The 10,201-nt window shown below is 44.6% G+C and overlaps 1 protein-coding gene across 2 annotated transcripts in view; it reads left to right on the top strand.

The window, feature by feature from the left end:
- The window catches only part of LOC112234711 (type II inositol 3,4-bisphosphate 4-phosphatase), a 266,070-nt gene that overhangs the window by 254,215 nt on the left and 1,654 nt on the right, over positions 1-10,201 (top strand). The gene's annotated exons all lie outside the window — the stretch shown is intronic.

The raw sequence follows: 10,201 nt of genomic DNA, 5'->3' as shown, positions 1-10,201 counted from the left end.
ACAAAAATGAATCTACAGTTAACATAGGCCTACAGAAAGAGCATAACGTTTATTGAGGTTTTAGATCCTATTGACTTAGCAGTGATAGTGCAGCTACAGCTTCCACACAGTTTACAGATTCCAGACCTGCCAACCTTGAATGAGCCAAATGTTTTAGTGTACCACTTCATCGCAGTGGCTGCACCCTGGCCCCACACTGCTCAAATCATAGGCAAATGCACCTTTTTAAGCCTAATAATGCTGTTGGCAGAAGACTGGCTCAATATGAATGGTAGGCTATAAACTGTTGGTAATTGTCTGCTCTTCAGCAGCGAACATACTGTATGTTTAAATGTAAAATCGGGGGTGTAATTAGTCCAGTTGCAAAATGTTCTGTTTTGCAACTAAATCGTGAGTTTCTATTGGAAAACTCCAGGTAAGTCCGTTTAATAAACATTTTGCAACAGATCGGCGGAATGAATACACTCCAGGGTTCTTCCTAGTATTGTCTGACAAGGTGGAGATTCTGTAGGTCTAAAGTTGGGTAGGGGAGGTCTGGATTGGGTCAGTCAATTTCCCTCATGAAGTTTTGCTTAAAAAAAAAGCCATTTCCTGAAACCTAGTCTTAAAGCGCAACTATGCCACTTTTCAAAATCATATTCATTAAGGCTAGGGTCTATATATCTAGCATCAAAACGGTGTCTACATACAGTATGTGAAAATGCAGCATTTCTATGATCTGTGGTTAAAAAGATAAGTTCCTAAAAACAATTCTCTATGACATCACAGTGTGGGATTAAAAGTTTTTTTTAAAGAAATACCTTATTTACATAAGTATTCAGACCCTTTGCAATGAGACTCAAAATTGAGCTCAGGTGCAACCTGTTTCCATTGATCATCCTTGAGATTTTCTTCGACTTGATTGGCGTCCACCTGTGGTAAATTCAATTGATTGGAAATTATTTGGAAAGGCACACAGCTGTCTATATAAATCAAATTGTATTTGTCACATGCGCTGAATGCAACAGGTGTAGACCTTACAGTGAATGCTTACTTTACAAGTCCTTGGAGGCCAAGCAGTTGCCATACCAGGCAGTGATGCAACCCGTCAGGATGCTCTCTGGTGCAGCTGTAAAACCTTTTGAGGATCTGAGGACCCATGCCAAATCTTTTCAGTCTCCTGAGGGGAATAGGTTTTGTTGTGCCCGCTTCACAACTGTCTTGGTATGCTTGGACGATGTTAGTTTGTTGGTGATGTGGACGCCAAGGAACTTGAAGCTCTCAACCTGCTCCACTACAGCCCCGTCGATGATAATGGGGGCGTGCTCGGTCCTCCTTTTCCTGTAGTCCACAATCAACTCCTTTGTCTTGATGACGTTGAGGGAGAAGTTGTTGTCCTTGCAGCACACAGTTAGGTCTCTGACCTCCTCCCTATAGGCTGTCTCATCGTTGTTGGTGATCAGGTCTACCACTGTTGTGTTATCGGCAAACTTAATGATGGTGTTGGAGTCGTGCAGTCATGATTAAACAGGGAGTACAGGAGGGGACTGAGCACTCACACATGAGGGGCCCCCGTGTTGAGGATCAGCGTGGTGGATGTGTTGTTACCTACCCTTACCACCTGGGGGCGGCCCGTCAGGAAGTCCAGGATCCAGTTGCAGAGGGAGGTGTTTAGTCCCCGGGTCCTTAGGTTAGTGATGAGCTTTGAGGGCACTATGGTGTTGGACGCTGAGCTGTAGTCAATGAATAGCATTCTTACATAGGTGATCCTTTTGTCCATGTGTGAAAGGGCAGTGTGGAGTGCAATAGAGATTGCATCATCTGTGGAATTATAAGGTCCCACAGTTGGCAGTGCATGTTATTAGAGCAAAAATCAAGCCATGAGGTCAAGAGAATTGTTTGTAGACCTCCGAGACAGAATTGTGTTGAGGTACAGATCTGGGGAAGGGTACCAAAAAAAAATCCGTAGCTTTGAAGGTCCCCAACACAGTGGCCTCCATCATTCTTAAATGGAAGAAGTTTGGAACCACGAAGGGTTAATGGGCAGTGAGTGTCGGCATATTTACATGCATAATCTCACATTGACTGCTGATCAGAGAAATGACAATGCTGCTATTCTAGATGCTTTGGAGGACTATTTCAAGACCACAGAAAAACGTCATATATGAGAGATCCCTCTGTAGCTGCTGCAAACAGGATACAGATGAACAGTTTTATCACTCGATTGCTGGAGAGAGCCGCAACATGCCAGTACCGCGGTCTGAGGGACGAGATGAGAGAGTGGCTGTCACGGACCCCCCCCGGTACTGCTGCTCATTCCATTCACCAGCTCCGGAGGTCTACGTCACCACTGAACTGGACTCATTACCACCAACCCCGGACTGTCTTGTCTCATTACACACACCTGGTTCCCATTCCCCCTGATTAGTATGTAATATATGTGCCCTCTGTTCCCCCTTGTCCTTGTCGGTTATTGTTACCATGTCCGTTGGTCCTGTGAGTACCTGTGCTGTTGTTTCGGCTTCCATGCTACGTGTTATTGTGCACTTGTTTTACGGGTCTCGTCCCGTGTATTATTTAGAGGTTTACATCTCGCTCTTTTGTTTGGGTGGAGAGAATAAAACCCCCTATTACGTATTCCTGTGCCTGTCTCCAATCATTAGACAACGTGACAGCAGCTCGTGTTAGACATTGCAAGTAAAGGAACAAGACGCCGATTTCTACGATAACGGGATCTTTAGTCTACCAGAAGCTATAGGAAAATGAAGCGTAGCTGAGGTTACTGAGAAACATGAGGACGATAGATGGAACACAAGTGGATACAGTGAATGCAACAGAGAGACAGCAGAGGTACAAACCACGGGAGAGTGCACCCATGAGAGGTCAGGTGACATTACATGATAAAACAAAATAGCGTGGTAACAATCACAGGCGAGTAGAGAGCAATGCCCAGCTTATGGCAAAACATGCAGGTCTTGTGGTGTCGCAAATCATTTTGCCAAGGTGTGTCAGGCAGGGACAGATTAGGCCGAGTAAAGAAAGTGCATGTTGTGGAGGATAATATACAGAGAGGGGGAAGCTCTGACAATGATGAACCGGTCTACACCACGGAATGCATCAGTAAGGCTCACTCTCAGGGACAGAAATGGTTGGTGCAGCTAAGACTGAATAATAAAAGATAAGAAGGCCAGCTTGACACAGTGTAATGAGCAAGAGAGTGAAAGAGAGAATATCACCAATTATAAACTGGGTGGTTCAAGCCCTGAATGCTGATTGGCTGACAGCCATGGTATATCAGACCATTTCCCATAGGGATGGCAAAATATACATTTTTTTACTGCTCAAGCACAGACTACTCTTTGAACTTGTTGAGACGGACCAAAATCCACCACTCTCTGGTTCTACATGTTAGCGCTTAGGACCCATGACTGAGGCAATACCAGCAGAGTGAAACAAAGTGGAGCAGTGTCTCAAATGACCAAAGAACAGCTGCTGAGTTATTACGACGTTTTCAACGATCCAGTGGTCTGTGCAAAGGAGATGTCCACTTCATACGGGACCCAAGTTGCACCCCTGTACAATGTGCACCACGGAATGTGCCTGTAGCCTTGAAGGCACGAGTGAAAGCCCAACTGGAGAAATGTGAACATGATGGATATATCACCCCAGTGACTGTGCCGACGCCCTGGATAAGCAACATGGTCATAGCCAGAGATCAGATTATGTATGGACCCAAAACCCCTTAAATCAAGCACTGAAAAGATCTCACTACCGTATGCCAATATTAGAGGATGTGTTGTACAAACCGTCTAAGGCACGCGTATTTACGTTGGTGGATGCCAGAGATGCCTTTCTCCAGTGTAAACTGGATGAGGACAGCAGCAGGATGACGACGTTCTGGTTGCCATGGGGCAGGATGAGATGGCTGAAACGTCCCTTTGGGCTGTCCGTGGTCCCCGAGATGTATCAACGTAAGCAACGTGAACTGCTGGGGGACCTCGAGCCTATCGCAGATGATATTCTTGTTGCCGGATGCGGGGACTCCAATGAAAAGGCAGAGCGTGAAAACGCCAACAATCTGCAGTAGGCACTGATGGAGCGGTGCCGGGAGGTGAGACTCAGGCTCAGTGTGCTAAAGCTGCAGTTCAGTTTCATGGACACGAGGGCCTGAGAATAGACCCAGAAAAGACCAGGGCTGTACTGAACATGCTGGCGCCCACGGATGCCAAGGTAGTACAGCTCTTCATTGGATTTGTGACATACCTGGCCACGATCCTGCCCAAGCTGTCTGAAGTGTTTGAGCCACTCCAACGGCTGCTGGACAAGAACAGTGTGTGGCACTGGCTCCCTAAACTTGACCAAGTTGTACAGGAAATAAAACGCCTGAAGTCTATCACGCCTGTTCTGAGGTACTATGACGTCTTGAAACCGGTCACTGTGCAGAGCGACTCAAGAAAGAATGGCTTGCTGCCTAACGCAACAGGGACAGCCCGTGGAGTTTGCTTTGTGAGCATTGACGCCAACGGATCAAAAATAGACAAGGAATGTTTGAGTATTGTATTTGCTTCGTAGAGATTTCATCAGTATCTCTCTGGCAGAGGGTTAATAACAGCTGAGACAGATCATAAACAGTGGTCACTCACCTGTGCCCCTAAGCGTCTCCAAGGTATGTTAAGGCAGCTGCAAAAACTACAACTTGGGTGTCATCTACAAGCCTGGGCCCGAAATGTACATCAGCAACACTCTGAGAAGAGCAACAACAGAAGGCAGGAGGACAGACGCACCACACACACACATACAACACACTGTGAGCAACGCAGAGAGTGAGCAGGCTGCATTCACACACATTGACCAGGCACGGCATCTCAATATTACAAACCACAGGTTCTGTCCGATTTTACACTGAGGTCGATGAAGAATTTACAAGACTTAAAGTCAGTTGTTCTCTCAGGATGGCCAGCTGTGAAAGAGGACACCTCTCTGAGTGGAAGAGATTATTAGTCATTTTGTGATGAAATCAACATGCAGAACGGGGTGCTGTACAGAGGACAGTGTGTTATTATTCCAAGGGCACTGAGGGTGGAAATGTTGAGCCGCATACATGCTAGCCACAATGGCGGAGAGGCATGCTATAGACAGGCAAGTGACACTTTACTGTCCGAACATGAGCGAGGAAATCAAGGACTATGTATCCAACTGCTCAGCCTGAAATGAATATGCACGAGCACAGCAAAACAAATCCACGGTGTCACATGACATCCCAGAGCGCCCCTGGCAAACAGTGAGCATGGACCTTTTTGCCTATGCAGGGAAGGACTTCCTGATCATGGTTGATCGTTACTCAGATTACTGGGAGGTGAAGCCACTGCTAAACGTGTCAGCTGACACAGTGTAAATTCCAGTTTGCCCGCCAAGGGCAACCAGACTGTGTAATCACGGACAATGGCGGGTGCTATGAATCAGCCAGATTCAAAACATTTGCAGAGAAGTGGAGATTCACTCATATCACCTCCTCCCCTCACCATCCACAAGCCAATGGAAAGGCAGAGTCAGCGGTCAAGAAAGTGAAAGGCCTAGACAGTACGGACGTATAGTCAGCTTTTCTGCAGTGGCGCAACACACCCACGGAGGGGATGGACAGTAGCCCAGCATCTCATGTCACACAGATTCAAGTCATCGCTGCCGGTGGCACCCAGCCTGCTGCAGCCCTCTGTGGTTGTGTGTGTCACTGAGAAACGTAGACAGAAAAGGAGGATTGCCAAATCACACTAACGTGGCTGCCAGAGACCTCCCTGATTTGAACGTTGGAGATCAGAATGTGACCGTTATCAGGTGACCGCACAGGACGGTGGCGGCTCGGTTCCTGTCCGAAGAGGGTCGCTCCTCAGTCATTTCTTGTGGACGTTTCTTGTGGATGGCACACTCTACAGATGCAACAGAGTGGACCTTCGAGTGGCAGAACAGGCCACACAGAGGCACAGGGATTCAACTAATTTAACACCACAGCATGAGAAATTTGAGCGTGGTCAGCCAGACTCAGACAGGGCAGTCAGAACTGGAAAGTCTGGAAATGAGGCTGAGAAGCTGAAGGACTGTGAAGAAGGGCATATGGGGGAATGCCATTAATTATGGCTGAATTATCAGCCTCCACAAGGACTGTGAGGGGACGGAGCCCATTGATTTCTCTGCTGCCATTATCCCCTCCTTACTGGGTAAAGAACATTTTGGTGAACCTCTGGATATTGAACGGGCACACAGGTCACTCGCCCATCCCCTGATCAGAACCCACAACCCTTATACGTTTGGTTCCTGAGGTTCCAGGACAGAAAGAAAGTTATGATCCAGAACAACGGGGAGGCAATTCTTTCCAGACATCAGTCCCGAAATGGTGAAACGCAGGAAGGAATTCGAACATTTGAAAAAAATAACTTACCTCCAAGAACATTCCCTTTGAGCTGCTTCAACCTGCAACGATGAGAATCATCCATGAGAGAAGATTCTTCAAAATCACAGAGAAGATTCTTCAAAACGAAGGCGCAACTTTTCTCCTCAGACTGCAGGCAATCGGCTCAGGACATGGTTGATTGGCTTAGCAGACCGGGTTAATTTAACTGCTAGCTGGGCTATGTCCCACTAGCCTGTCTTATTACTGGCATAACCGGTAGGACTACTTTGCTGGATTATACCCTAGTTTACTGACAGATCAATGAGGTAAGATCCCGGGTATCCATGTAAACAAACAATTTGTTTTTACCAGAGTGACATTGTTTTAAAGTTGTTATTTGGAGACGCGTTCTGTCTCCTAGAGATGAATGTACTTTGGTGCAAAAAGTGAAAATCAATCCCAGGACAACAGCAAAGGACTTTGTGAAGATGGTGGAGGAAACAGGTACAAAAGTATCCATATCCACAGTAAAATGAGTCCTACATCGACATAACCTGAAAGGCCGCTCAGTAAGGAAGAAGCCACTGCTCCAAAACCACCATAAAAAGCCAGACTACGGTTTGCAACTGCACATGGGGACAAAGATCGTACTTTTTGGAGAAATGTCCTTTGGTCTGATGAAACAAAAATGTTTGGCCATAATGACCATCGTTATGTTTGGAGGAAAAAGGGGAAGGCTTGCAAGCCGAAGAACCCTTTTCGGGCATCTAGAGATGCTGCTATACTCGGATCGCTCCTCACACTGGCCATGTGAATTATGTTGAATAACCTGTGCAAATGATATTTTCTGTGTAAAGCTTGTTTGAGCGGTGTTAATCAGGCTTGGTAAATATTGTCCTAATCTATTAGCCATCACCTTAGAAACGGATTACTAGTCGGCATTGAAGGTCAAGATCTGCCTATAGGAAGAGGATCTTTATTTTATAACTGTTATAATAGCCGTGGAAAAGGAGTCTGGTAGGCTCTGCATCCCAGCAGCTAAATTTAGAACAATGATCAAGAGAGGAATAATCAAATCCTTACACGCTTCATAAAACTCTGGGGGAAAGCCATCGTCTCCTGGTGATTTTCCAGGTTGGTAGTGGGGATTGTTTTTTTCAATTTCTGTTTTTGTAAAGGGGCGATCTAGTTAGTTTTGGGCTTCCTGTATGAGGTGCAGTAGTTCAATAGTAGATAGAAATGTGTCTCATTGCTGGTTCTGTTCCATCAGAAGTGTGTAACTTAGAAAAATATTGTTTAAATTAATCATTAATCTCTTCCTGGTTGTGAGACACTTGACCGTTCTGTGTCCTCAGCTTTTATCTGCCAGGCCAAGACTTTGTGTGTTTTCTCCCCCAATTCATAATATCTTTGCCTAGATCGAAGTTTTGTATGTACTTAGGGTATTTTATTTAAATGTTTTATTCACCAATGAGCGGTATGTTTCTTTAGAGACAGATTTGTTATTTTTGTAGTAGGATTTAATTATCTAATTCCTTCAATTCAGCATTGTATTTATTTTTGAGACCTTTGGTATAGGAAATTATTTGACCCCTAAGAAAGGCTTTTATTAATGTATCCCAGAGTACAAAATGGGAGAGTACGGACAGTTTGTTTCACAGAAAAACGTAATTTGGTCTCTGATAAATTGACAAAATTCTGCCTGTTTCAAAAGAGTTGGGTTTAGGTGCCATCTATAGGTCCCTTGAACTCCACCCGGCATCCAAACAGAAAGTGTGAGAAGAGAATGATCTGTTTCCAAAACTCTATGGGTTACCTGTACTGATGGGAGAAAATATTAAATCTGGGTATGAGAGTAATGAGGGCAGGAGTAGAATGAATAATCCCAATCTTGGGGGTGGAGCTGTCTCCATGTCTTTCAAATGTAAGTCTTTCATTAAAGATAGAGTGCATTTGGCTGACTTAGTCAACGAGGTTGCTTTTGTTGAGGATCTATCCAGAATAATTTTTTAAGTCGCCCCAACTTAGTGTTCCCTGAAATTCTGCTACCTTGAGGAATATATTTTGATAAAAAAATATAATTACAGTTGAAGTCGGAAGTTTACATACACCTTGACCAAATACATTTAAACTCCGTTTTTCACAATTCCTGACATTTAATCCTAGTAAAAAGTCCCAGTCTTAGGTCAGTTAGGATCACCACTTTATGTGAAATGTGAAATGTCAGAATAATAGTAGAGAGAATGATGTATTTCCGCTTTTAATTATTTCATCACATTCCCAGTGGGTCAGAAGTTTACACACACTCAATTAGTATTTGGTAGCATTGCCTTTAAATTGTTTAACTAGGGTCAAACATTTTGTGTAGCCTTCCACAAGCTTCCCACAATAAGTTGGGTGAATTTTGGCCCATTCCTCCTGACAGAGCTGGTGTAACCGAGTCAGGTTTGTAGGCCTCCTTGCTCGCACACGCTTTTTCAGTTCTGCCCACAAATGTTCTATAAGGTTGAGGTCAGGGCTTTGTGATAGCCACTCCATTACCTTGACTTTGTAGTCCTTAAGCCATTTTGCCACAACTTTGTAAGTTTACTTGGGGTCATTGTCCATTTGGAAGACCCATTTGCAACCAAGATTTAACTTCCTGACTGACGTGTTGAAATGTTACTCCAATATATTCACATGATTTTCCTCCCTCATGATGCCATCTATTTTGTGAAGTGCGCCAGTCCCTCCTGCAGCAAAGCACCCCCACAACATGATGCTGCCACCCCCGTGCTTCACGGTTGGGATGGTCCTTTGATAGGCTGGAGCAGCCATACCTATTCAAGGTCCTTGCTAAATTTAACTTAGGTCCTTTGTTTGCCAACTGGGTTAAGATTTTATACCATAAACCGCAAGCCAAGATCACAACTAATGGTATGATGACAGCCACATTCCCACTCTTAAGGAGGTAGTAGACAGGGCTGTTTACTTGCCCCACTTTACTTTCCCTACTCCTTTTTGTGCGAGCCTTAGAACCCCTGGCGGAGGCCATAAGAACAGATCCTGGCATAAAGGGCTTTCAGGTTGGCCAGATAACACGTAAGATCTCATTGTTTGCAGACAGCATTATTTTGTTCCTCGCTGACCCGACCCCTCTCAAAGCTACAGACGCTTTTGGATACATACAGCTCGATATCAGGTTACATAGTCAACATGGGCTAAAGTGAAATACTTCCACTGACTCGCTTTGACTATAGTGTCTGTGAACGAACAGGTCCCTTCAGATGGTCGCCACAGGGGTTCAAATATCTAGGAATCACAGTTGACAATGACTTAAGAAATGTGTACAAGCTTTAACTACTCTGTCTTGGTTCAGAAGCTGGTGGACAACTTGAATAGATGGATAGATCTGCCTCTTACAGTATTTGGGAGAATTAGCTGTATTAAGATGAACGTTATGCCTAAAATGATGCACCTATTTCAATCTTAACCCATATCCCTACCCAAAAGTTTCTTAAAGTCCCTTAACAAGACCATAAGACAATTTGGATGGAACTGTAAAACTCCAAGGGTGAGCCAGGACAAATTAACATGGGATTATAGTCTAGGAGGTCTCTGCCTACCAAATTTCAAGATGTATTACTGGGCAGTGCAAATTAGATTCATTTCATTCTGATTTGAACCTGAACCAGTCCCTTTCTTGGGCTCAGATGGAAATGTTAGCTCTTAATGAAGAGGTTGGGAGTAATATTATCTACAAAAATGAGCAATCCCGGTACCATCAATTTAGTAAGATCTTGATATGAAATTCGTAAGTTATTTGGTCTGAAACAAGACTTGTCACCCAAAACAACC

The sequence above is a fragment of the Oncorhynchus tshawytscha genome, linkage group LG11 (genome assembly GCF_018296145.1).
Source record: "Oncorhynchus tshawytscha isolate Ot180627B linkage group LG11, Otsh_v2.0, whole genome shotgun sequence".
In the NCBI taxonomy this organism is placed as follows: domain Eukaryota; kingdom Metazoa; phylum Chordata; class Actinopteri; order Salmoniformes; family Salmonidae; genus Oncorhynchus; species Oncorhynchus tshawytscha.
This window is presented reverse-complemented; position numbering and strand designations above follow the sequence as displayed.